The sequence below is a fragment of the Canis lupus genome, chromosome 34 (assembly GCF_011100685.1).
Source record: "Canis lupus familiaris isolate Mischka breed German Shepherd chromosome 34, alternate assembly UU_Cfam_GSD_1.0, whole genome shotgun sequence".
Classification (NCBI taxonomy): domain Eukaryota; kingdom Metazoa; phylum Chordata; class Mammalia; order Carnivora; family Canidae; genus Canis; species Canis lupus.
The window spans coordinates 22,391,486-22,415,653 of record NC_049255.1 but is presented as its reverse complement, the minus strand read 5'-3'; the positions used below and the strand labels follow the sequence as shown (position 1 = coordinate 22,415,653).

The 24,168-nt window shown below is 36.5% G+C and overlaps 1 long non-coding RNA gene across 1 annotated transcript in view; it reads left to right on the top strand.

Annotated features, from left to right (window-relative positions):
- The window catches only part of LOC119867446, a 49,120-nt gene that overhangs the window by 10,145 nt on the left and 14,807 nt on the right, over positions 1-24,168 (top strand). The gene's annotated exons all lie outside the window — the stretch shown is intronic.

The window sequence follows — 24,168 nt, the reverse complement described above, 5'->3', positions numbered from 1 at the left end:
GGGGGTGTCTGGGTGGCAGTCAGTTGAGACTCGGCTTCAGCTCAGGTCATGGTCTCCAGGTTTTGAGATCAAGCCCTGCACCCAGCTCCTTGCTCATTTTTTTTTTTTTAAGATTTTATTTATTTAGCCATTAGAGACAGAGAGAGACAGAGGGAAAGAGAGAGGCAGAGACACAGGCAGAGGGAGAAGCAGGCTCCACACAGGGAGCCCGATGTGGGACTTGATCCTGGGTCTCCAGGATCACACCCTGGCCCGAAGGCAGGCACTCAACTGCTGAGCCATCTAGGCATCCTGGCTCCTTGCTCATTGCAGAGTCTGCTTGGGATTCTCTCTCTCTCTCCCCTGCCCCCTCCCCCATTCTTAAATAAATAAATTTTAAACAGAAAGAAGGATTTGGGGCCTATTCAGTGAGACTCTGATTTAATCAGGGTGGAGTTGGGCATTTTTCTTTTTTTTTAAACTATTCAAGTGATTCTACTATGTAGTCAGGGTTGAGAGCTACTACACTAGAGCAATATCTTAAATTTTCTGTGCAAATGAATCAGTTGGGAATCTTGTTCAAGTGAAGATTCTGATTCTATAGATCTAAAACAGTGTCTGAGATTCTATATTTCTAATAAATTCCCAGGTGATGTTGATGCTTTGACCCTTGCCACTAGGAGTATGGTCCATGGACTAGTAGCATTGGCATCATCTAGAAGGATGTTAGAATGCAGAATCTCAGGCCCCATCCCAGATATACTGTGTTAGGATTAGCCAGAGGAACAGAACCAACAGGAGAAATATACAGATAAAGAGATTTCTTTATAAGGAGTTAGCTCATGTGACTTTGGAGGCTGTCAGGTCCCAAGACCTAGGAGAGCCAATGATACAGTTCCAGTCTAAGGCCTAAGAACCAGGATAGCTAATGGTATGGTTCCAGTCTAAAGGCCAGCTGGCTGAGACTTGGAAGAAAATGTTTCAGTTTGACTCAGAAGACAGGAAAAACCAGTGTCCCAACTCAAGGCAGTCAAGGTTGGAAGAGTTCCCTCCTACTCTAAAGAGGATCAGTCTTTTTGTTCTATTCAAACTTTCAAATGATTGGATGAGGGCCACTCACGTTAGGGAGGGCAATCTACTTTACCTAGTCTAGGAATTCAAGTGCTAATCATATCCAGAAATACCACATAGAAATACCCAGTATTATATTTGATCAAATACCTGTCCACCCCTTGGCCCCGTCAAGTTGACACATAAAATTAACCATCACTTCTACTGATTCAGAGTATGTGTGTGTTTTAAGATATTGTGCATATAATGCACAAATGAAATATGAGAAACACTGAACTGTAATAATAATTCTCAACTATTTGTTCCATTGACTCCTTTACACTCTTAAAAATTATTGTGGATCCCGAAGTACTTTTGTGCTTTTGTTTATATGATTATATCTACTGATATTTCCTAGATTAGAAATGCAAACTGGGGGACAGTCCCAGTGGCTCAGCAGTTTAGTGCTGCCTTCAGCCCAGGGCCTGATCCTGGAGACCCCGGATCAAGTCCCACATTGGGCTTCCTGCATGGAGCCTGCTTCTCCCTCTGCCTGTGTCTCTGCCCCTCACTCTCTCTATGTGTCCCTCATGAATAAACAAATAAAATCTTAAAAAAAATTTTTTTAAAGAAATGCAAACTGGGTTTTTTGAAATTATTTTAATAATTGTTTTAATTTAATTTTTAAATTGTTATTTTAAATAACAACCTATTATATGTTAACATAAATAACATATTTGAATGAAAAATAACCATATTTTTGAAAAACAAAAACTCTGTGAGTAGAGTAGCATTGTTATACATTTTTGAAAATCTCTTTAAAGTCTGGTTTAATAGAAAGCAGCTGGATACTTGTCCTGGCTACTTGCTTCTGATTTTATTATGTGGCAGTATTGTACATCATGTAGACTCTGGAAAACTGCACTCTATTCCCATAAAATAATGAGTGAAAAAAGACAAACAACACCTTAATATTATTGTAAAAATGGTTTTAATCTTGAATACTCCCTGAAAATGTCTCTGGGCTTCCAGGGTTCTCAGGATGACTCTGTAATTACTGTTATAGAGACAACATAGAGAATCTATACAACTCCTTCCAAAACAGACAACTTTGGATCTCATCAGCAAACATGCCACAGTTCTACTGAAAGTTGGGGCAATTATAGCATTTTCTGGAAGAAGCCAGCCCCTTTTTCCATCAGCAAATTACATGGTACTGACAGCAGGTTCAAAGACCAATGATTTGATTGTCAGTTTTGCAAGCTTACTAACCCCTCAGCACTGAGGGGTTGAGTTTTCTCAACCTCAGCACTGTTGATATTTTGATTCAAAAAATTCTTTGCTACTGGGGTCTGTCCTATGCATCGGAGAAAGTTTAATACCATCCTTGGCCTCTACCACTAGATACCACCAACTTTTCCCTATTGTGATAACCAACAATGTCTCAAACATCACCACATGTCCCCTGGAAGGCAATATTATGCCTCCCTGAGAAGCACTGCATAGATTAAGGAAAACAATGGGAGAGCTGAGGGTAGGATACAAGTTTTGGGCTCTGAATTTTGTCTTCTATGTCTTCTATGGAGCCTTTAACTGAAATAGGGAATAAAGGGGGAAGAAAACTTTTAAGAGGAAAGACAACAAATTCAAATTTGTGGTGTTGATTTGGAAATATCCAAGGTCTCTCTCCACATGGTTGAAACATGAATAGAGTCATAAAAGGAACTGCTACCAAAGGACGTTCTCCAGAGACACAATGTAACTTTCAGAGAACATCCTGTGATTGGATATAAAAAAGAAATTCTTTTCATTTGTTTATTATGTTCCAGACACTTCATAACACTTCTTATAAATTGCTGTGATTCTAGTCAGTGTGACCTTTTTAGCATGAGAAACTGTGATTGAGAGAAATTGAGTAACTATTCAAAGTAAAAAACTCATAAGTCAGACTTTGGAGTCTTAGGGCTTTCAATAACCCCTTTCTTTCCTCTCTCTCTTTTCTTTCTTAAGTTCACCAAATATAAATGGCTGCCATGTTGTAGGAGATATGTATCCTTCTGGTATACACTAGGGTAATGGAAAGATAACAGTCTTTGTCCCTTATGGAGCTTTCAACCACACAGCAAAGACAAAAAATTAAACAAGGGATAGATACTAAAGTATGTTAATTGCTATTGTCGAGGAATCACACACAGTGCCATAGGATCCTGTCATAAGATGCTTATTCCAGTTTCCAAAGGGGACGAGTTCAGAAAAGGCTCTATATATAAAGTGGCATTTAAGAGAAAATCATTTTTTAAAAGATTTTTAAAATTTATTTGACCGAGAGAGAGAGAGAGAGAGCGCGCACACAAGTAGGCGGAGCAGCAGACAGAGGGACAGAGAGAAGTAGGCTCCCCATTGAACAGGGAGCCCAATGAGGGGCTGGATCCTAGGACTCTGGGATTCTGACCTGAGCTGAAGGCAGACGCTTAATGAACTGAGCCCCCCAGGTACCCGTAAGATAAAATCTTAATGATGAGTAAGAATTAGAAGAAGAAGAGCAGAATGAATTCTTGAATCTGAGTGAATACTCTGTGTAAAGGATGCCTCTCTCAATTTTTTGCTGTTTTTTTAAGTCTAAATTCTTCTATTTTCTTTCATCTTTTAGCTCAATGACATTAATAGCATTTTGTTAAATATAACATGAATACGTGGTTATATTTATTGAAAGTACCTTTTTCTGAATTTCCTTTAAATTATAGCAGGAGAAGCAGTACAGTGTGGTGAAGCTTTGAAGCCTAGATTCAAGTCTCAGATCTATAACATTCTGGAAGTGAGACATTCAGTAAGACATTTCCCTCTGAATTTTCACTTGTAAAACGGTAACAGACTATGATAAAGACCGTATAAGATTATATATATGGAGATGCTCTTGTAAACATAGACTTTTATTAAAAACTAGACTCGTGTTCTGCTAGGGGAAAGGATCAACATGAGGAAAGTCAAGAAATGTGAACACAAAAGTCATGTTTGAGAAAAAGCAAATAATTCATATTAGTTGGAGCCTTGAGATTTGATGCAAGGAAAGACTGAAAAGCAAGTTTAATCAGTATGGTTGTGGGTCTTAAATATCAGAGGGCTTACTAAATTTAATAGGCAATTTATCCCATGTAGATTATCACTCTTTACTGCTTTGACACCAGAGCAAGAGCCAATATTCTCTGGGGAACTTTATTGCATCTGGAAGTATCTATGAAGCCTTTATAAATAACTATATATTATATGCTGTCATTTTCACAACTGATTCAGAAGCAGTGTAAATATTTCTTCAATTTCCAAGTATGCTTGATTTGAAGTTGGGCTCTAGAAAACTGCCTAGCAGATGCAGTAACATTTCTAGGGTGCAGAAAGAGAAATATAAATAGTAAGCTAAATTTAGAAATGTTTTAAGATTTTTCCAGACTGTGATATGTAGTGGTCCTACCAAGCTGTTTGGTATGGGGACCGGAGGTGAGAGGGTCACAACAACCAGAGCCTCAACTGACCTTGGTGAAGTTGCACTATGATAATGTAGGACACTGAGGTGAGCACAGGTGAATATCTGGAGAAAGCAGCTGTGAATCAAGAGTCCCCAGAGAGAGGACACCTAGAGGCCATAGAATGTTCTGGCCCCAGACACAGAGAGATGATCTTATTGGAAAGAACCTCTTAAGAAGATGTATAGTCCAGGAGGGAGGCATTGCCACAAATTCCGGGGTAGTTCTCATTCACAGGAGACCAGGAATGCATCTAGTGTTGTATAAAGAACCCAGGTCCTGTAGGCAGAACATGTGCTTCTGGGGTCTAGTAACTATCAGCTAAAATCTTCCACAGGTCACTTCACCACCCTGAGACTTATTTTCAGCATCTGTAAAATGAAACAAAATCAGAGCCTTATCCATAAGGTTGTTATGAGAAACAAATAATATTACCTCTTAAAAACACTTCCATGCATTTGAGGTATTATGGAAGATATAAGCTGCAGATGGGAGAACTCAATAAACAATGTTATTAAAAACAGGAAGTGATTGATTTTATTTTAACTTTTTAATAGTATATATGTATTTTCAGTATTTGGAACACATTGGCTTCTTAGGATCTAAGCTACCCAAATTTTATCCTAAACACCCATAGTTTCTTTCCAAAAAAATTAGAAGAAAATTCCCACTTGAAAAGTATAATAAATCTCAAATAAAAAGATAATTCAGTAATTTAAAAAGAGGAGCATGAATTGATGGCTCACACTACATGTTGAGCCAAACCCAGGATTCAAAATGCCCAACATACAGTCCTTGCACAAAGTGTGGTTTAGAATTCTCCACCAAGGAGGGCACTTGATGGGATGAGCACTGGGTGTTACACTGTATGTTGGCAAATTAAATTTAAATAAATTTTAAAAAAATCAGAATTCTCTTTCCAATGAGAGAGAGGAAGAGCCTAAAATTCAGAAAGTATTTAAAATTAACTTTAAAAGACCCTTCCATTCCGGGAATGTACATTCATTTTGCTGCACTTCCTTCACTGTGAAGTGATTTTCTGGGACAGTCAGAACATAGGGCTATAATATTTTCCATCAAGAAGCTAAATGTCTGGAAGTGAATCTTCTGAGACAAATAGTATAAGGCATTTATTAAAGTTTTACATGCCCAGTCATACTGCTCACTAGAAAGCTTTGACTATTTTAAAGTCTCATTAGTCCTAGAGAATGTCCACTTACTCACTGCCTTGCCAACATGGAATATTTAAAATCTTTCTTTAAATTTTAAAATTCTACTAGAGTAGAAACAGATTCTTACTATTATATTTTGCATTTCTTTTAAAATAGATGGATTTTTAGCTTTAAGAATGTTGATAAATGTTGTGAATAAAGCTATTTGGTCAGAAGGTATTCACATTCTTCACCTACAAGATATTTACAAATCTTTCCTCACCCTTTTGCAAATAGTATGGAAGTGTCTGTTTTCATGCATCCTGAGTATTATGTTTCCCAATCTTTACCTCAAATCTTAAAAAAAGAAAATCTTGTAAGAAAAAAGGTTTAACTTCTTTCATTAGTAGATATTTGAATGAAATTTGGATAAACATTTCTAAAAGTTAACTTCTGAGAAATAAAAAGGGAGGGAATTAGACTATCTGCAGAATGAATTAATATCTGGGATGGGTAGGATTGAAGGTAAATATAGATAGGAAGTTCAAGGTGAATTTAAAAGGTAGAACTTTTTTTAAGATTTTATTTATTTATTCATGAAAGACACACACACACACACACACACACAGAGGCAGAGACATAGGGAGAGGGGGAGAAGCAGGCTCCATGTAGGGAGCCTGATGTGGGACTCGATCCCAGGACTCCTGGATCACACCCAACCAAAGGCAGATGCTCAACCACTGAGCACCCCCAGGCATCCCCAAAAGCCAGAACTTTTTAAACCAAGACACAGATCATATAGTACTACAAGAAGCAGAATTAAGAAAATGCAAAAGCAGAATTAGGAAAAACAATAAAATGGAGTATCTACAATTTGTTCCTGTACCCGATAACTAATAAAAGAAGGGTACAATACTCCAGTACTAGATTCCAGGACCTTTTCTTCTTTCATGATCAGATGCTATGCCACTTTCCATTCTGCACTTAACCCTTGATTTCATTTCCATCTTGTGACCTCTCTTCTGCCCTTTGGGCTTGGCATGGGAAGTTGGATTCCTTGGCTTTGAACTCTGTTGAACACTGAAGATTTGACTCATTCTCACCTTTTCAATTCCATGCTTGGGTAATATTCTGTGGGTCATAACTTTGCCCTTATTTCAGACCACAAAGTTCATGTGCAGCACTCACATTGGGCTGCCACAAGGGCGTATTGGATAGTTTGGGTAAAGGAGGTAGTGATAAGTAAAAGCATGGGACTTGTTGATGGAAAAAGACTACCTGAGCCTTACATCTTTTCTTCATTTGTATTCAGACATATAGATCACAGTGACCCTTAATGTAGTAGTTATCTTTCACAATCCCCAAACATGACGCTGTTTCTTCAACACATGATATTCTAAATGCAAACAAAGGCCTTCAACCACACATTTACTCAACTAGATCCTTCAAGATATAGCTTGAATATTACCTCCTTTATGAAGCCTTCCTTGGTTCATCCAAGCTGTTAATTATTCTCTTCTTTGTCCTTCTACAGTTGTTTAAAGAAATGAATAGTAAGTGTTGTGTCATTTTGTAATGTTGCCAATTAAATATCCATCTCCACAATACCTCAAATTCCTTCTGCTTTGCAAAACCTAGAAAACTGCCTTGCATTTCATAAGCCCTCAGTAAATCCTTTCTAAATAAATGCTTAGTGATGCCAGTGACAAAAGCAAAACAAGAACTATCACCTTCATTTATTAGAATGGATGAAGTAATTGAGGCATAAGAGACATAGAAGCCTGCCCAAGGGTCACCCAGCTAGGCAACATCAAGTCTGAGACTCAAGTTCAAAGTCTCTGAAACTCATCTTGGGAATATTTTTTTTTTCTCTTCAAAATACAATCTTCAAATCAAAATGAAATAATAGAAGACTTAAACAGGGTAATCATAAAGAACTAGTGGCCAAAAGCTTAGACATGCTGCATCGGGGCATGAAAAGTGCTCTGTGTTTCTAGTCCCAAAGCAGACATTTCTAAGGTTAACATTTTACTTGCATTTAATTACATATGAGAAAAAATTATATTCTCCCCTGAGCTTGTGCTGAGGGATGAGGTAGTAAACAGTCTGTAAAACTCAGGACTTGTGGCTTCAAGGAAGTTTCAGACTGGTAAAAAGATTCGCAGATTAAGAATCTTTTTTTTTTTTTAAGTTTTGCAAGTCTGTTATGCATTTATGGCTATGTTCACTTTGTATAATGTTTTATATGTATTTTAAATGGAAATTCCTTTGGAAAGCTGTACAAAGAAGATTAATCTAATATTTCTCCCACTTCACAAATTAAGGAAAAAATGCAGAGGTTATAGAGCAACCCAGGGCCAGAGTCTTCATGTTCGGATCTTTCCTTGGCTCACTGATCTGGATAATCGGACAAAGAGCTGTTTTATGACTATGCTTCCTTTTCAGTCCACGTGCTTTGCAGGCTCTTGTTCACTGCAATAGAGCATATTCATTTGAAAATGTCTGTGCAACATTCAGAGTGGAGCTGGTGCTCTCACAGCGTGCCTTTGAAGAGCAACAGCCCTCCAGCCTTCAAACAACATCCCCACATTGAGATTAAAGCTCTGCCATTGATCTCTCAACTACTGCTGTCCACTCCCTGATCCCCCAACCCCTGCATGTCTTAAATTTCCTTTCAGTGAACTCATAGGCATAACTTGTCCCAAGACCCAACATAGGTACCATCTTAGACCTATTTTCCATTCTAAATCCAATATTACATCAATCCTATTGCTTTTCCATTCTATATCCAATATTACATCAATCCTATTGCTTCTCAGCACTTAGCCTTTCGAAGCCATCCTTCCTTTCTTCCCGTCTGTGACCGAGTTCAGGTCACAGTGCTTCTTTTGGGCCTCCCGCCTTTGTTCTTGTCCCACTCCAACCAGTTCTACACAGTTCAGCCAGACTAACAGAAGTGAGACTGTGGCTATTTTGATGCTTTAAACCTCTTCAGCTCTTTCTGGTTGACATGTACCTTCCCTCCTACCTCACCCAAATTTCTTTTACCCATTGTCTAGGACAGATTTCAGACACCTTTATATGACTCAGGAGACCTTTGTGATTTGTCTCTGTGTCTCATCACCTTCATTTTTCCTCAGTCCTTTTTATGCTATGTGTTCCATCCAGACTGAATAACTTACAGTCCCTTGCTGCTCTCCAGCTCTGTTCTCTGGCACGTAAATACAACTTCCTCTACTTGGAACATCCTTTTATCCTATTCCCCATCAGTCCTTTCTCCTTGCACTTTTAGCCTGAATAACTTCTATTTATATTTCTGGCCTCAGCCAACATACCAATTCCTTCAGGAAGCCTGGTAAGCCCTTTAAGCTGAATTAGGGCTCATGTGCTGGGCTCTTTGACAACTGATATTTACTCCTAGTTAATAATACAAATGGCATTGTCTTAAAATTGCATGCTGTTTCTTCTGTTATACTATCAGTGATTTGAGTCCAAAGATCATGCCTTTTAATTTTTTGGGTAAGTCCACAACAGTTAGCATGATTGCACATAGTAGGCCTTCAATAAATATTATTTGAAAAAAAATAAAGGGATCTAACTAGTGAATAAAGGGTTAATATCATGGAAGTCTCAGTAAAATGGAGTTATATTAAAATTATGTATATAATCTAGGAGGATTAACATATTTAGAAAGATTGATGCCCTTGCCTAGCACATCTCAATATCAAAGGTTAGGGGACTTTGATCACCTTATAGAGCCTTTGCAAATGTTTGTTTTTACTGTTTTTCATTGGGAGTAGAGCTGAAAATCACAGTGAAGCTCTGATGAACAAAGCAGCTCAAAAACAATTCTTGGCATTTTTCTCAATGTCAGGTTTTACTCCGACTTTGTCTTTAGATGTTATCAGCCAGTGGAACCCCTGCCCAAAGTGTTTTGGCACTGGCTAAATAACCACATTTTTATTAAATGGAAAATGAGTCAGAGTCTATAAATTAGTTCCTGGTAATGGTTTAGGGACATGCCTTTCCAACTTTAGCATGCATAAAAATTCTAGAGAAGCCTGGAGATTCCCTAGTCCTCACGCTCAGATACTTGGGATGTGTCTCATGAATTTTTATTTCTAACAAGCTCTCCAGTGAAGCAGATGCTAGCAGTTCACAGACATCACCTAAAACTGGTTAAGCAACAATCAGCAGTTATTTATTGAGGGCATACAGTGTGAGAAACACAACAAGTAGGGCAAGATCCTGCCAAAAGGATATCCAATCAATTCTACAAATATTTATTGAGTGTCTATGTGCCACCAAGTGCTGGCCTACACACTGGATTCAGACATAAATAGAAAGTCGTCTCTGCTCTCCAAGGGCTCCCCATGTAGTGACAGAAGCTGACACTGGTTAATGAGATTCTGATACAGACTACGGTTGTTGAGATAAGTAATTTGGCTTTAGCAGAGCACGGGCTAATGCATATGATGGGCAAAAATAGAAAAAGGCCTTTCAGACCAGAGCAGGAAGGGCTTCAAAACTCATCTTAAGGAACATGTTCATGCTTTTGTTTGCCATGGAGAAAAAAAGTTTTGGTGTTTTTTTGTTGTTGTTGTTTTTGTTTTGTTTTTTTTTTTTAGAGGGGGTATAATATTAATAGTTTTTTGGAACACTGACAGTAATTTCTAATAGCAGTGTTTGTTCATGGTTATATGGAGATACTGAGAATAGAGACAGAGACTGTAAGGAGAGGATTGCTATTGCTCCAGCAAGAAGTAATGAAAACATAAAGCATGGAATGGTAGTAAAATTGCAATTTGAATACAAATATACAGCCCTCTTCAGGCACAGTGATAGAACTCCTGGGGCTTTTCGTACTCTTCAAGAATATTTCAGGCCCTCTGAAGGCCTTGTAAACCAATTTGTTGGTTCTTTCTTCATGCTGAAATAAAGGGAGAAGTCAAATCCATTTTGTTTATTAATGTATTACCGCACATAATAAAGTTCCTGGAGGCACATGGGTGCTAAATAAATATATACTGATTGATTGCCATACTGGAGAAGGCCCTACGTGTCACCTAAACTCAGCCATTTATTATTTGTTCATGAACAGTGAAACTGGGATGCCTGGGTAGCTCAATGGTTGAGCATCGGCCTTCAGCTCAGGGTGTGATCATGGAGTCCTAGGATCAAGTCCCACATGGAGCTCCCTTGGGGTGCTAGGATCAAGTACCACATTGGGCTCCCTACAGGGAGTCTGCTTTTCCCTCTGCCCATGTCTCTGCCTCTCTCTGTGTGTCTCTCATGAATAAATAAAAAAAATATTTTTAAAAATAAAAAAATAAACAGTGAAACTGAGACCAAAGAAAGAGGAATTTATTAAAATCATACATCTGGTTACTAGTAAAAGCATGACTAGAACCCACATGTCTTGACTTCTAGTCCAGTGCTTTTAAATATCACAGCAAGCACCAATCAGACTTCTATTAAAATTGATACTGTGTTAGGGATAATGAGTTACTCCTGCATGACCTCATTGTTTTCTATTTGTCTGCCACATGCTATGGTCGGCAGATGACAACTCATTTAAGTCATCTGCTTCCAGCCAATGGCATTCCTGACTAAAACAATAAAATGTGTTTTTCTCCAATCTGTATCCCTCTTCAAGTGGTTTGTTTTTCTCTATTCTGTATTTCACTACAAGTCATTGCAACTTAATTCCACAAGCCTTTCACATGGAGAAAATAAAGTGGTTTAACAAGCAAGAACTGCTGAGAGATATTAAATTCTCAAACCACATCTTCAGTGAAAAAAAAAAAAAAACTAGCACATGGAAAATGCACTGGAGACTCTTGGCCAAACCTTGTAAAATGCCTCTGTTGTGAATGTCCCTGGCCATGTCCCCAGTAAAGCCCCTCAATAAAAGTACTGCCCTCCCCCACAAGATGTGTTCTGGAGAGAATAAAGAGGAAGGGAACAGTAGTACTGGAATTCTCACGGGAAAATTGGCCAGGTTCCTACCATTTGCAGTTCTCCATCTGTGCAGTGCTGTGGTTATATATAGGCTTCACAGTAATATAGAGCTTCTCATATCTAAGATAATAAAAAGCACTGGGTTATAATTCCAAAGTCATAGATGTTGTCACTACTGACAGAGTGTGTGACCTCAACTGTACTTTGAGCTCATTTTTTCATATATTAAAAGAAACAGTAATGTCTCACTGATTCACTAAGAACATTTCAGAAGAAAATGTATATGAAAGTACGTGGAAAGTATATGGAAGTTTTGAAACAGTCATGTATTTAAACATTTACTAAGAAAAAATAATATTTACCTAGATTATTTCTATTATTGTCTTATCATTGATTGTAGGATATGAAGGTGGACAATCTTTTTAGTAATTTGTCCAAGGCTTTTTAGTATATGTTTATGTTTCCTTTTAACATAGATATCTAGTGCGATAAAATTCTCTTTAAAAATCACTCTAGTGGTATCCTACAAATGATGAGGATGTTTTGTTTTTATTCAATTCAAAATACTTTCTAATTTCCTTTTTGAAATCTTTAACCTCTGTAGGCTATTTAGAAATGTATCTTTTGCAGATATCGTTCATTGATTAATATCTAATTCAATTCCATTTTAAATTTAATTTTATTCCACATTAACATATATTATAAGGCTTGAATCCTTTTAAATTTGTTCATATTTGTTTTACAATCCAGAATATAGTCTACTTTAGCAAAATTTTTGCTTATAACACTTCTGTCCTTTTTAGATAAAGTGTTCTATATATGTCGGTTAGATTAATTTGCTTGATAGTTTGAATCTTATATACATTCACTGAGTTTGTGTCTACTTATTCTATCAGTTATTGAAAGAGGTGGATTAAAATCTTCCACTAAATGTGACTTTGTTGATTTCTCCTTACCTTCCTATCAGTTCCTTTTTTCTTCTTTCATTTTGAAGCTATGTTTTTAGGTACATAAATATATAGGATTGTTGTGTCATTTTGATTAATTTAACCCCTTATCATTATGAAATAGCCTTCATTTTCCCTGGTAATATTCTCTGCTCTGAAACCTAGTATTTCTGGTACTAATGTAACCATTACAGCTTTCTTCAGATTTGGTATTAGCTTATTAAATATATCTCTGTCATTTTTTCTTTATATTTAAAGTTAATTTCTTTTAGGCAGCATATAGTTGGCACTTATTTTGTATCCAGTTTTACAATCTCTGCCTTTTAATTGGTGTACTTAGACTATTTATATTTAATGAGATTGTTGATATTTTCAAACTTAAGTTTTCCAGCCTGCTTTTAGTTCCCTATTTGTCTCATCTCTTCTTTGTTCTTTTCCCTTCATTTTTCTGTCTTCTTTTTGGTATTTATTATGATTCCTTTTTCTCTTATTTGTTGTCTTATTAACTACAACTCTTTAGTTTGTTATTCTAGCAGTTGCTTTACCTTATTACAATCTACACATTCCAGTAATATTATACCATTTCATATATGAGAACTTCATAAAAGTATAATTCCACTTCTCCTCTCCTGGCCTTTATGTTATTGTGGCTATACACATTATTTATACACATACTATAAACACCGATCTACATTATAATATTTTTGTTTAAACAGCTAGTTATCTTTTAACTAGAATTAAGAGATAATCTCATAAAATTACATGTATTTAACTCATATAGTTACATTTCTAGACTTCTTAATTCCTTTCAGTGCATATAGTTGTTTTTTTTTTTTTCTTCTTGAAGAATTTAACATTTCTTGTGCACATCTACTGGCAATTAATTCTTTAGCTTTTTGTACATTTCAAAAAGCCTTAATTCTGAAAGATATTTTTACTAATTATAAAATTTTAGGTTGACATATTTTCTCTAAATACATTCAAGATGCTATAGCACTGTTGTCCTCTTCACATTGTTCCCTAACAGAAAATTTCTGTTAGCCTTCTTTGTTCCTCTGTACATAACTTGTCCTTTTCCTCTGGACTTTAAGAAAATTTTCTTTTGTTATTGGTTTGGAGCATTTGATTAGTATGTCTTGGTATAGCTGTCTTCATGATTCTTATGTTTAAAGTTTACTAAGCTTATTGAATCTGTAAATTTATAGCTTTCATCAAATTTGAAAAAGTTTGGTTATTATACCTGCAAATATTCTTTTTTGTCCTGTGTTTTCCCTCTTTTGGGGCCTTGAATTATATGTAAATTCAGTAGCCTGACATTCTCTATAGCCCGCTGATGCTGTGTCCTTTTTATTTTTTTTTTCCTCTTTGCATTTCATTTTTATAGTGTCTATTGAATTCACTAATATTTTCCTCTGCCGTATCTAATCTTTCATTATTCTGTACAATGTATTTTTCATCTCAAGCATTGTAATTTTATCCCTAGAAATTCAATTTGGGTCTTTTAAAAATATCTTCCATGACTCTACCTAATAAAATCACGATTTCCTCTAGCTTTTGAACACGAAACAATTATAGTTATTTTAATGTCCTTTTTAATAATCTTAAAACCTGTGTCAGTTCTGGTTTGGTTTTATCTTCATTATGGATCATATTTTTCTATTTTATTTTGTTTTGGTCTGTAGGCCAGATAATGTTTGACTGGATGCCAGACATTGTAAATTTTACCCTGTTGAGTGTATGTTATGAGTTTGTGTTCCCCAAAAAAGATATGTTTAAGTTACAAACCCAGTACCTCAGGACGTGACCTTATTTAGAAAAATATTTACAGAGTCAATCAAGTTAAAATGAGGTCTTTAATGTGAACACTAATGCAATATAAGTGATATTCTCATAAAAAGAAGAAATTTGAACACAGAGACAGAAATCCACAGAGGGAAGACAATGTGAAGACACACAGGGAGACACCCTGTGAAGACTGGCCTGAAGTGATGCATGTTTAAGCCAAAGAACACCCAAGGCTACCAAAAGTAAAGAGAGAGGCATAGAATAATTTCATCTCTATCATCTTCGGAGAAAGCACAACCCTGCTGATCCCTTGATTTCAGACTTCTAGCCTCTAAAAGTGTGAGACAATTTCTATTGTGTTAAGCCACACATTTTGGCACTTTGTTATGGAAGCTCTAGGAAATGAATATAATGCTCAATATTTTGTATTCATATAAACATTCTTGACCTTTGTTCTGATACGCTAAGTTAGTTGCAAATAGTTTGATCTTTTTGAGTTTTGCTTTTAAGCTTTTCTAAAAGAGAGCAGAACACTATTTATTCTAGAGCTAATTTTATCCTACTACTGAGATAAGACCTTTCTTCTATGCACTCCACCCAGTGCCCCATAAATTAGGAGTTTTCCTAGTCTGGCTGTGTGAAAAAAGGTACTTTTTTTTTGCCTTTTGTAAACTCCAAGTACTATTATTGCTAATCGTTTCAGGTGTTTTTTTTTTTTTTTTTCCCCCTGGCCTCAGGCCATTTACTCATAAGCATTCATTTATTAGTACTCTGCTGAATACTGGAAGGAGACTGCAGCTCTCTGGAGCTATCTCTGTGTATAGCTGTCAGCTCCCTGGCTCTCTGCCATGCAAACTCTACTGACAATGTCTTCCCAGACTTTCAGCTTGGTCTCTTCAGTCATGGAGTCTGTGGGCTCCTTTGGTGCCATAGCCTGGAAACTCTCAAGGCAGTAAGCTGGGGCAATTGTAGTGCTCATTTGCTTCTCTAAGTGATTGCTGCTCCTTATTGCTGAAGTCCAGTGTGTTGAAAACGTTTCACTTTTTTTTTTTTTTTTTTTTTTTTGTCATTTCTTCCAGATGCTTAGTTATTTCAGATGTATGTGGTAGAGGGAGGAAAAGCAAATTTAGCCTTGTAACTACAGTGGCCAGAGTCAGAATGCAATCTTTGCTCTAGCATGATTGATCACTTTGTTTTCATTATTGAGTTTGAAGAAATTTCTTTCAACTTTATAACTCAGTATTGGATACATCAATAGATAAGGACAATTCAAGGTCATATCAAGCTTTCGAAATTGCCTGATATGTTGTACTAGGTTACATAATTGTATGATCAAATAAGTACTATATTACATACACTGACTTATTGATGGAAAGATGTAGATTTGTCACAGGAACACTTTGTGCTTCAGGCCATTTCTCTGGGTCAAAGGCAATTTTGCATGCTGTTTCATCTGGAAGCTTTAGACTTGTCAGGGCAAAGTGAAACAGAAATGCTAAGACATGATTCCATATGTTGGAATATATCACATGAATATTCACTCACAGATGTACTTGTTATTGTAGTACTGCTACAGATTTATCCCACTATACAGAGATATATTATGACACATTCTATTTTTGCACAATTCCTAACCGAATTTTTAAACAATGATGATATTTATAATCACATATCCTGTAATATTAGTTACCTATGTTTTTTATATTAGGTATATTTCTGTAAGGAGAGATTTCCTTTTGTTCAGGTGTTGATGAGAACTTACATGTCTGTTGTATTTTACACATCTGATGTCTGAAAGAATTTCCTACTTACTATCTTCTGTAAGATGCATTTCATACCTTTCATACCTTGTTTTGCCTTCTACTCTGCTGTATGCCATGTGCTGAGTGTTACAGGATGCATTTTTATGGCAATATGAGCTTTGGTCCTGCATCTTTATTCTTCATTGCTGGATGGGTGGACATAGTTGTAAGAGTTTGCCTAAAAATCACTCCAAGGGAAATATTGGCATTAGCTTACTTTTTCTTTTAAAGCTTTTAATTTGGAAATAACTTTAACTTTACAGAGAAGTTTCAAAAATGGAAATTGTAAAAGAACAATTGTATATACCCTCTGCCCCAAATCCCTTATTATTAATATTTTACCCCTTTTGCTTTATTATTTTTCAGGCTTTCTCTCTTTTTCTGCAATTATTTACTTATTTATTATCCCATGAGCTCATGAACTTCTTGAGTGCACATTTCTGTGTGTCATTGTACATGACCCTATACTTTTTTTTAGCACTTCACCTTCAGGAGTAACAAATTGTCTTCCGGGTCACTTTGACCTACCCCAACATTGGTCCATCCATAATTTTGGCAGCCCCAATTTCTGCTAGTGGAGATGGTACTAAAGGCCAAGATCTTTGTGCTGGGAGTGCTCATTGCTAATGGTGTGTAGCACTTAAATATTTTTAACTGAAGTAATGGTGTACTGCATAAATACATTCCACTGAACCCAAATTAAATGTGTCCCCAACTCAAATTCCCCATGGCCACTCTAACACCACACTTCATGAATGGAAGTGTAAAAGGAAGAAATGGAGCGGAGATAAAATTTTGTAAACTTTATAGCAACATAAGACCATAGGGTCACAATGCAAGACCTCCTCCTAAGCATCAGGAAGACTCTATAGAAAGTTTTCCTTTATAAGCTCCATGGTAAGTTTGCCTTCATCTGCTGAAAAGTTGATTTCATCCCTTATTATATAGGGAAGGAAAATGTCAAGACAAGAAATCTGGAAAAAATCAATAAAATTAGATCAACCAATGGATTTTTATAATGTTTATTCCACATTTGTGGATTGCTGTAAGCTCTTCACAGCTTCTTACTGTTCACCATCTTATCTTTTCACAATGGATCACTTTTCATCCAGTATTTTATTGACTCTTGCATGTTCAAAATTACTAAGAGAAGATAAAAAACTTGAAATTATTTCATAACAACACTATTATGCAAAAATATGCTTTTATGAAGTTTATGGTGACAAGAGCATAGGCTTTGGGACCAAACAGGCCTGTGAACAATTGTTAAATAACTACTGCCAATCAGAAGGAAGTAGTTCAAGGCCTAGGGTGCCCACCTAAGATGTCCATCACTTTGCCCTTTATAACCTTCAAGATGATAGGTGTAACCATTGCTACTCTGTCAAAATGCTGTGCAATGAATACAGGAGTTAAGAGTAAATGTTTAAAGACATTGCACAGCATTTTGACAGAGTGATTTCATTTCTTCTGGAGGTGTGATAAAGCATGGAGCCTATGTTTTGTATATCTTTTTTCTAGAAATTCATTTTAATTTTGTTTTTCTATAAGCATCAGTATTTGACAAATGGGGAGGGGTTCAAACAACAAAAATGTGGTCCTGTACACAGAAACACAGGGTCAAATGGTCCCCAAAGAGCCATTTTTTTCTAATATATTCTACTACTTTATGATTCTATGAAGCATCGTTATAAAAACAGCAATTGTCTAACTCTCACTTCCCTCTCCACTAAGCAATTTATAGGTGCACAGGAAAACACAGCTTTCGCCAAAGTTCTTGCTGTTTGCCAACCAATTTTGATTATGAAAGGCTGTCTGGGCTCTAGTCATGTAGTAGCTAATTTGGACCTGTCCAGACAACATCAGAAAAGGAATTATGAGGCTGGCTTTGGTACGAAGCAATGAATAGAACACGTGCTATGTTTCCAGTTATTTCAGAAGAAAACTTTCTTTAATTCTAGTTCAGGAAGCCATGCCAAATTTCCAAAGGGATCTGCTCGTTAGTGTTTAATGCAGACAGAGTGGAAAGATATTCTTGACTAAATATAAGAGACCAAGTTGCTCACATGCTCTAGCATTCAAGAAATTAAAAATGTATGGATATTTATACTTATGGTGCCTACTCTGAGTTCTATACAAAATAATCTTATTTTAGTGTGTAAAATAATATGAAGACTTCTAGTTGGCATAGGTATTACTTAACAGAAAAAACGCCAGACTGAAATTTAGAAAACCAATTCTAGGTCCATTTCTGTCAATTATACTTAATTATCTACCTCTTCAGGATACAAAGGGAACATACGTTAAGTGAGGGAATTAAACAGATAAATCTAAAATGCCTCCATTTCTAATGATTTGTGTTCCAAATTATCTAATATTCTGTTTCTAAAAGGGAACATTTTATTCTTTTTATTAGGCTTTAACAGTAATTGACCCATGTGCCATTAGAAAATAAGCAATTAATCAACAACAAAAATAGCTTAATCATTCTATTTTTAATTCTTTCTAAACTAAAGCCCAAAATAAAAGTACCCAAAAGTGGCCCATTTTTGTGATTAATGTTGGTGTTGGTGTTACTAACCATTGCTCATAGGTTACATGCTCATTCTTTTTTTTTTTTTAAGATTTATTTATTTATTTTAGAGAGAGGAAGAGAGAGTGTGCAAGCAGAGGGAGGAGCAAAGGGAGGGGGGAGTCTCCCCACCGAGAGGGAGCCCAACACAGGGTTCAGTCCCACAACCCTGAGATCATGACCTGAGCGAAAATCAACAGTAGGACACTCAGCCAGCTGAGCCACCAGGCGCTCCTGCATGCTCATTCTTATAGTAGAAATGCATTCAAACAGATGTCAGAACAGGGGGCAACCAAACATGTAACTTGTCCTTGAAATTCTCCAGGAAGCCAAAAAAAAAAAAAAAAAAAAAAGGCCAGAGAGTCTACCATACACTGATGGTAGAGTCACTGGGTGCCATGCTCTCAGATCCTTTGGGATCAGTTGAGCTACACTCATCTTCATTTAATTGGCCCTTGAATGACTGCTCTCTGCCAGTTCCATAAAGACCGGAGACTACATTTGGATCATCATCCCCCTCAAAGAAGGCATACAGGAACGTTTTTGAGATCACCTCAAAACACTCACTCCCTTCACTTGAATTAGTGGAAGAGAATTAAAGAAGGACACTGAATCAGCAAATTTAGCCAAGCTGCTAAGTAGTATAGTTATCATATTCCATGCTCCCAGACCAAGCTACAAATAGAGAAATATAATTTATTTTTAGATGAGGCCCCCAGAACCCAGAGAGGTGAAGCAAGTTTATAAATAATTCATGATTTAAAAAAAAAAAAAAAGTAACTAAGGCAAGCTCAAAGACCCCTGACACCCAGAGTAGTGTTCTTGCTACAGTGTAGGGTGTGGACCAAAGAAAAAATTCTGTCTCGGCCAAAATGTCACTCCAACAAGTACCAATATCACTCAAACAAGTGCTCTCAGGGTCCTTGATTGTTTATTGCAAATCCTCAATTTTCCTGTGAAGGAGCCAATCTGTGTTACTACTCCAGCCAAGGTGACCCACCCTTTGGCAGGTTCACCAGAATCTTAAGGGTGCAGTTACAAAGGGCTTCTGTTTACAGTAGAACCATTCAAGAAATCTGGTTTTACTTTCACAAACAAATAAAACTCTTTTTGCCTAGAGAGTGTGGATTAAATATTTACTTATTTATTCATTATAAATGAGAAATAGTCAACAGAAACCTTTCTCCACTGGGTGAAGAGCAACTTTGTGCTCTACTTTTCTGGTTAGTTTGAGCCTCTATATTTGACTTCTCCCTGGAGTTGCATGAATAGGCTAATCTTCCCACATCTGACCTCCAGTTCACCTCTGAAGTTTTGGGACTATATTTACAGTGTCTGATGTGGAATTGAATCTATCTAAATACTGTCCATTATCCAGTAATGTATAGTGAGTATCTATTTGGATTCTTGCAATCCTTCTTCCAGATTAACAATTCAATCTATCTTCTGTATCACCAATATTATTTTACTGAAATGTACCCTTGTGCCCTAAACTTCTTAATAGGATATTCTGAACTCTTTACTAAGTGGCCCAAATTTCTAGGTCCATTTTCTGTCTTTTGCCTCTACCATCCATATGATCCAATAACACAATACTAAGCATTGTTATTCAAAATGTCTTCACATTTTATATTTCTATGCCTTTTATTTGAATATTTCTTTCTTTGCCTGCTATAAAACTTTTTCTGGTGGCCAATCTAAAATGATCAATCTACACTGTATTTTTTTTTACTCCTCTTCATTAGCAAAAATTAGTATCTTTTTCAAATGTATTTCCATAAGAGTTACACTTACCTTTATAAGTGTGCATGTGGCTGCTTTTTAGATAGTTTGAACTCCTTGGGAGCATGAGCTAAATCTTGTTGTCATTGACATCCTCAATATCCTATATGGTATTTGATAAATTGAATTAATAAAATTGACCAGCTATTGTGAAGAGATCTTGTGGTTGATCTTTTTGTTTGCATATTTGTTTTTGGTTGGTTTAAGATCAATACAGCTAAAGAAAATATAAATAACACTCACGAGCCTACCAAACAGATTATAATATATCATATGTGCTTCAGATTTTTTTAAATAAAATGTTACACATCAAGTTGTAATACCATCCCAAATCTCAATTCTCTCTCTAGAGGCAGTCATTCTGTGGATTTGGTGCATATGCAATTAACATTTTAATATATTTTCTAAATACATACATGTGTCAATAAGTGAAATATGTTACTTCTTCTCTATGTTTTTAAAAGCATTTATAAATGCTACTAGACTGCATGGATCCTTTTTCAACTCACTTTTCCACTTATTACCTATAAATGCCCATTCTTACAGTCTAAGTTGTTCATTTTCACACATGGTTTTCCCTCACATAAATGTATCATAATTAATTTGGTAATTCTTCAGCCATTCAGATGATTTCTAACTTTTCACTTTTACAATCAACATTTTAATGAGCATCCTTGAAAATGTCTTCTTGTGGACAGATGTAAGAATTCCTCTAGGAATTATATCTAGAAGTGGAATTCTTAGGTCATTTTCTAAGGCTTATTTGCTCTTCAAGGGAATTTTATAAACTAGCAGTATGTAACATAGTCACCACACCAGTATTTGCCTTTTTGTATTTTTTTTTTTTATTTTTGGTCAGTATTATGGCTTATTGTCCCTTCTAACTTTCCTGGCTTATAAGTAGTAACTCCATGGATATGATGCCATCAGATCCCTCCCTGAGAACAATGACTCTCTGAAGTATTGTTTATTCACTTGGTCTCAACAAGTTTTGTTTTTGTGTTTGTCTTGGTACCTCTGAAGAATTATCCTTTCCCATTTGCTGCTACTACACCTCTATTGCAAGCTAGCTATGGTTGATCATCCTATATAATCCTTATAGTTCCACTTTTGTTGAGTAGCCTGAGATCAAACATTATCAGCAGATATCCCTGGACTGAATTCTTTTTCCTCTCTACTAAAATGTGACCAGATTCTGATGCTCCCCCTCCTACCTCATTTCCAGTTCCTGCTCTGCTTGCTTTCCCCACCAAGAGTACCATGGAATACCCATCTACATTCCTGTCACACTTCTTCTGGGCCCTAACAGGTCACTAGCCATTCCCTCACTTCTCCATTCCCCTGATGTTTTCCATAGCCTTTTCCTGACCAAAATCTGGCACTCCCACAATGATTAGCTGATTCATAATCTTTTCAATGTCTGTTCTTTGGAGCCTCTGGGCCATGGCCCAGGAACAACAAGATTCCCGCTGCTGCCTCCACCCACTTTTAGTCATCAACAGCAACCATGGCTCTCAGTGTATCCAGCCTACACAGGCTCCTGACACTCATGTCCTGGCAGTTTAAACCCCTATGACTTCCAGGGGTGTTGGTCTTTTAACACCTGGATAAAAAATGTGGGTGGAGTGCACATACTGTGGTTCATCTCAGACCAGGCACTCCCTAGGGATGACAAATACCTCTAGGAGACTCCAGTTATGTGCCCCACTGACAGTCTCTAGAAGGAGTAATCTTATAGTACACATATCCTAGCTTCTTCCTCCTCTCCCCTCCCCCCATCCCTACCACAGATGGTATCTGCTCCAACTTGACAAAACCACTGGGTGACCAGATACATATAATTTCTGTGGCCTGGTTTCCAAAGATATCTAGGTCATTGGTTTACTACCCTGGCTGAACATTAGAATCACTTGGGAAACCTTTTATAAATTTACCAATACCAAATACCTTTCCTAAAGATAAATGCTTAATGTTTCAATGTAGGGTAAAGTATATATATTTAATAACCTCCCTCTTCCAAGTGACTCTAAAAACACCCAGCACTGAAAATTGAGAATAGAAAACCATCTAAAACATACAGTTAACTGTCTAAATTAACATAACTTTAGGGAAATCCAGTCCAGGAAGATGAAGTTCCAGATGACTTTATTGTTTGTTTCAAGAACTATCACCCAGATCCATTTATTTGAACAGCAGACTACTCAAGTAGCTCTCCTTACACCTTCTTAGGACAATAGGTAACTTCATTAAGTTTATCAGAAGATTGTTTATTCAAGACTCTCAGCCCCTTGCCCCTTTTTGTCTACCAACCCTAAATTGTTATGGCACAAACTTATCCAATCTCAAGTTAGCTCGACATTGAAAGACTTGCCTTAAACTAAACCTCCAAATCCTCATATAAATCTCATCCTTGCCTTCTCTCTCTTTGAGATGCTACTGTGACTGCCAACATATTATGTTATTATTATGTTAAGCAGTAAACACCACTTTCTTTTTTCAAGAAGTTACTTTGGTGGTCAAAAGGTTATCTTAGTGGTATTTCGAAGGAGTTGACAGTAGATAGGTCACTATCTGAGGCAATTTATTGTCTCTCTAATCAAAGAGACCTGGAGACTTTGGTCAGCTGAAGGTAGGTGCTAGACCTAAGACCTCATGTTGTAGAGCCAAGGATCATGGTCACAGCAGATCATGTGCAATATAAATATGCTGAGGAAGCTGATAATCAAGAGAATTGAACAAAAATACACAGAGAGAAAAAGCAATGGGAAAAAAAGTGTGGGCCCTGAGAGATGGTCTTCGCAGTATCTGGCATTCTGCTGTGTGTAAGGCCCGAGTATAGCACTTTATTTCCTCACTTGGAAATCTGGTTAAGTGCTTGTGGTATTATGGCAGGGCAGGTAACTACCCATATATCTATGTACAATGCAATACTTGAATAATTAATGCATAATAATAATTCATGAAATTACTTGAATAATAAGTTATTGTTCTAGGGTATGTAGAAATTTCTAAGGCACTTAATAAAGATTGACTTTAAGCTTTAAAATAACCATAGGAAATAAATGTATTCATCTCCAATTTACCAACAATTAAATGAATGTCCAATATTATAACTAAAGTTGAGCTTGAAAAACTTGCCCAAAGTCAGAGAGCAAGGTGAATGAGCCTGACCAAGTCCCCAGTCTCCATATTATCATCCACACCTTTGTAGGGCTGTTCATCTTACTGACTGAAGTAGGCAGGAGGTCAACTCCACAAGAGGATAGATCCAAAGTTCCAGCATGGCTGGAACACAGCAGTTTGTAAAGCCATGCTATGAAGAGGAATTAATGGAGAATTATGAGGGTTAATATAACTTTATTCTTCATGGCTTAAAACATCCCCAAAGTTTCAGATCTGATGAAACTTAATAAATGGAATATTTTGGCTTTCAAAAGAAAAAAAAACAAAAAAAGGGAAAAGCTTCTTCACTATTACTTTCTCTTAATGATTACTAATGCTTTTAGCAGCTGCCTCTATAACTGCAGTAAGTATCCATTTGAAAAAAATAATTCCATTGTTTTTGAATGTCAAGGAAATCAATTTTTTTCTGTTGGAGTGTCTTTCAGTCCCAGTTAACTA